Here is a 5,387-nt window from a genome sequence, read left to right as displayed (position 1 = left end):
TTAATCGTTATTACATTTATGATAACTATATGTACAAGGAAGCAGCAGAGAATGTCGCCCAGAAGAGTACCTTTGATGTTTAATTAATTATACGAATGTGTTTGCACGGCACTTTGTGCCAGGTCGGTACGAAAAATATCCATATAACTAATTAAGAGTGAAGAGAATATTTTCACTTATATTTTTTATTGCTATTATCCAATGCTTTTATCATTATATATATATATATATATATATATATATATATATATATATATATATATATATAAAATATATAATTACGATGTTCAATGTACTGAAGATTATCATCTGCAGTGCCGGAACGAGAGATAAAGTTCTTCGTTGAGAGGACTTCGATTCCCGCGTAATTAATGAAATATTTTCGCAACGTTTGGGCCAATTGCGATATTCATGAGTGCGAATACACTTAACTAGCAAAGAGAAATGAAAATTGAAATAACAAAATAACCATGTTGTGCAACACTACAAAGAGGCCAGTGCTATTCTCTTTCATAAGAATAGCTCCGACCGTCGCGCGCACTGCCGAAGGCCAATTAGGAAAAAGAGTGAGACAAACAGGTCGTTCTTTTCAACGTCTATCATTAGACGCAGGTAGACACTCGACACGGTATTGCATCGTTGATCACCGGCCAATGTTGCAACCAATTATTACAATTACCTACTTCGCCACGTTATTGTTTCGTAGCAGCTGAGTGTGTTTTTCTTCACGTCACGTTGCCAGTTCAACCTTTTCAGAAAGGATCACAAAGAATTCCCGGACACTTGTTTAATGACGATCGGGAATATATATACCGTGTGTCCCATGTGCGTAACGCATCAGAAGCATCGATGTAAAGCTTAATGTTTCTGCTATCAATCTTATTTTCTAAAGATATAACTTTTTTTCCATTCTTATTCCATTAAATATATTAATATAATGTAGTTTTAGCAAAAAATCAAAAGTTGTATGTTTGGCGCCAAAAGGATACGGCCGGGACACTGATGTCTCAGTGAGATTTTTGAAAGGACGTATCTGTTCCAAAACTAATAAATAGAGTGATAGCTGATGCATTCTGAATACTAAAGAAGCTGTTCATTCAATTGAATAAGATCACTGTTAATGGTGGGGAAAACATAAGTCCCATAATGGATAGCGAGAGGATTATTCAGTTGATGCGTCACGAATTTCTGCGACACTCGCGTGATTTCACAGTGGAAAAAGAGCATGAAGGGGAAGAATCCCAGAGACTTGCCAGGAACGTATTTTAGGCCACAGTCGACGGAAGTTCAGTCCTTCTTGCATTATCGTCACACCGCCAGCGAGCACTTCGCTCACGTTAACTTTTTAACTACTTGCAAATTAAAATCTAACTTGGGTATGTCCGGTCTCGTCCCTTGCTCACCGACATTCGGCACTTTCTGCCATCACAACTCGATGGTACGCTTCTCCGGAGCTGAGGTTGCCGGAGATTGCCTACGCGAGGGATATCGATCGGACGATAAAGGTGGAAATAAATGTGTAAATTTTTCTCAGCGTTTCCCTCAACAATAATTACGTTCCGGCCGGGAAGTTGCAATTTTACTATCCGGTAAACACGCGGCAGTCTGTTTTATGTGTATGTTACGTCTGTATGTGTTTGTGTGTGAGAATTATACGTACAAATTCTACAATAAACGAACAAAATACATTCTAAAATAAACGAACAAAATACGTTCTGCGTATTTCAGTTTCGCAGCATTAGGTATATATTCAACGGAATTATTGCAATTTCACGTCCGGCATTAGGTCAAAAGTTCTCGCAAACGGAGTTCCCGGAGTTGCCGCTGCACTCTCGCGTCTCGAAACGACTCCCTTCATCCCTTCGCACATCGGAGATTTCAAACCCATTTCCTTATTATTTCACCAAGACTTCCGCGCGCGCAGAGACATACCGATAAGTACGGCGCGCGGATGCGGGCTTCCATTTAATTTACCGAATTCCGCGCGTAAGGAACAAATGCTTGTTCTTTTGTGTCCGCGCGTTAATATGAGGGTTTATGAAATTTCCGTCCGTGGAGAGAGAAACGCGCGTTGCCGCTCGGGCAGTAAAAATGCCGACAGGTCGAGATTGCATTTTTTTTCAGTTTAGGAAGAAGATGCGCCGAAGAGGGAAGACGCGCTGCTTCCCGGCACGGAGATATTCTCATAATCCGCTGCATTCCAATGTCGCGGCTAATGCCGGCGGAATCCATCAGAGGTAGACGAGACGACGGCTTAGAAGTTTCACGAATGTCCGGCGGGCTTTAAATTAAAAGAATTTCGCCTGACCAAGCATCTTTGGAATTTTTATTCGCTACAATCTATCGCGCAAGAGTTTGACGAGCATAAGAAATTATACATCGTCCGTAGAATTAGCCCGAAGCTGTCGCATATCATGAGGAAAAGACGATTCGCGAGTTATTAATCCTAAAACGCCACACTGGATACACCGAGTCAAATCTGTCTTTTGATAATGTTGACAAAAATTAATATTTTCTGAATGTTTCTCTTCTTCACTCAATATGATAAATATTCAACAATGCGACCAAATCAATTTGTTAATGTTAATAAGAAGAAAATTATAAACGATAAGTTAAACACACATATATCGAGAAGAAAGACTAATTTAAAAAAATATTCTTATTTTCCGTATACATTATAAAAAAAATATTTTCAATAAGTATTTTGAAAGATATAAACTTTGAATTTTTTAAAAAGAGAAGTACGACATTATCGTGCGCTTTCTAAAAAGTATAACAATACAAAGGTATAAACATGATGACAATTTCCACTTTACAAAATATTCTCCTGTATCGAAAAGTGTTTATTTCCATTTCCTCTTCTCTTTGGAATAAGAAATAGCTATGGAAACGAAATATAAAAGCAAATAAAGAAATGTGTCACTGTTCGCGATAAATAAGTATTTTACATCAATAAAGTTGAATATATTTCTCATGTAATAAAGAAATATATAAAATAAACAGAAATTATACTAAGCTTCTTTTTAGAATAACTAACAATAAGAATTGAAGAGGCAAATAAGGGAATGTTAAAATTTGGGAATGTTAAATATATATATATATATATATATATATATATATATATATATATATATATAAAATTGGGACTCAAGGATCGGTCTAAATGTGAAAGGTAGATTCGCCGCGTACGTTAATTGAAGAAAAATTTCGATACGTGCATTTGACATGCTGGATATAATTATCCTCCCACTATTATATTAATATTATATAAAAAGTAATATTAGTATTTAATAGCGCTAAAACATCCGTGCAGTACTCCTTATTTGCCTCTTCAATTCTTACTGTTAAATATATAAAATTATTCTCACAATAAACCGTAATAATAGAAAGTTCCTCGAATAGATTAAATTAATAGTAAGATTTGTAACGGCACATAAGGAGCAAGCACGGATGTTTTAGTGCTATTAAATACTAATATTACTTTTTAATATTAATATGATTGTGGGAGGATAAAATTGTCCAGTATGTTAAACGCACGTATCAAAATTTTTTTCTCTCACAATAATTAAGAACAAAAGAATGTGTTATCATAACGCGGCAAAAATGTTACGTTAACGTCACACTCGAATATGTGACACCTATGATACTTTTGCGTTGCTCGCTATTTCAAAGCCTTTGTATTGGCTTTATATCACAAATGGAAAGAACCTTAACGACTCTTATCAAATATATCGGATTAGCTAAATTTCAACCTTATAGAAATATCAAGCTTAGAAACAAAACGGCCGCATATGCCGGATATACCTGCGAAGGAGCGCGTTCTGAGGTTAGCGTAATCTAACAATTTTGTTCCGTAGTGCCCCTCGAAACAGCGGCAACGTGCAAAATTGAAAATATGAGAATAGCTCGGCCGCGATAAATTTTTTTCTCCGAACATCGGGAGAAGCCACTGCGTTTATCAGGTTACGTAACTAGTTTAAGGCAACTGCGCGATCACTATAAGATGAAATTTCGCGGGCGTGCAACTTCGCGCACTCGTGATTGTAATTACTCGGTTTTCGCGCGACGGTGACGAAGTTTCGTGGTGGCGAAACGCGCGAGTTTGCCGGCGGCAGGGAAACGGTAACCGCGTGGGCGTTTCTTTTTCCATTTCGCCGCCGGGACTTTGCCGGTAACAGAAATATACATAAACTGCGCGCGAGATACATTATGATAAATAACGCATAAATATACATAAGCATCCGAGGCGGAAGTTGGGTAAGTTCGGGACCTTTGCAAGAAATCTTATAAAGACTTTTACGAGAAAAGTTCCGTTGCGTTACCGCGATATTGGAACGCGTAGGAACATATGCACGCACGCACGCACGCACGCCGGCACAAACGCACTGTGTGAAAAACGAACTGTACGTATCGCCCGATACGATCGATCTGTGCACGAACTGTGCGCATTTATGTAGCGATGCGAAATCGACGCGCATAGCTTCATTTCACGACGATCCCGGCAAGTTCCGCGGCGTCGATACTCTTCATAATTCGGCTGAATTATTCATCGCAGCCGCTTTAATCTATGTCCTGGATTTTAATAATGAACGCGGCAGACGTACGGGGGCGAGAGATACCCTCCGAAGCATTAATGAAGCGCGGATTATATTTGACAAATGAAGCGAGAGCCACTTGGCTCTCGATATAACATATGAAGTCGCGAAAGAATGGAGATAACATTTCCATTCACGGAACATCACGTTCCTTTAAGATCGCCCGTCCAAGCAGATATCGATCAGACGACCTAAATGACCGGATGTGACATTCCGTCATTATCGGCGAAGACAAGATTTGAATTATTCAAACGCATACAAGCGCGCTTAGACGAGATGAGCATACACAGTCGCGTAAAATAGAGGTGTGAAATGCATGAGCTTCCGTTGATCGCGAAATAATGTAAGAATCGAATCTTGCCCCTTGATCTATTGTTATATGTGTCGTCCTATTTCTATTTTTCGTTCTTGTGTATATGACGAACATTAGAGAGGTTTTTCATTTATTATGTTTCCGTTATATTAGGTGGTAAACTTAGTTCCTGCGGTTTTTTTGTTTAAAAAACTCATTTATTTCGACATCAAAAGCAAAAAATACATTAATCGAAGTATTTTCCCTCGCTAGCTATACATTTTTCCCATCTTTCGGGCAACGCGTAGATTCCGCGACGATAGAACGATTGGTCTTTTGATGCAATCCATTCGTCGATCCATTTTCGCACATCCTCGTAATTTCTGAAGTGTGTATCCACCAAGCCGTGCTGCATCGACCGGAACAAGTAATAGTCCGAAGGAGCTAAGTCTGGTGAATACGCTGGGTGCGGGAGAACTTCCCACTCGAGCTGCATCAGT

Source organism: Odontomachus brunneus, unplaced genomic scaffold, assembly GCF_010583005.1.
Source record: "Odontomachus brunneus isolate Ranch 3 - 2012 unplaced genomic scaffold, Obru_v1 Obru_scaffold_080, whole genome shotgun sequence".
Classification (NCBI taxonomy): Eukaryota; Metazoa; Arthropoda; class Insecta; order Hymenoptera; family Formicidae; genus Odontomachus; species Odontomachus brunneus.
This window is presented reverse-complemented; position numbering follows the sequence as displayed.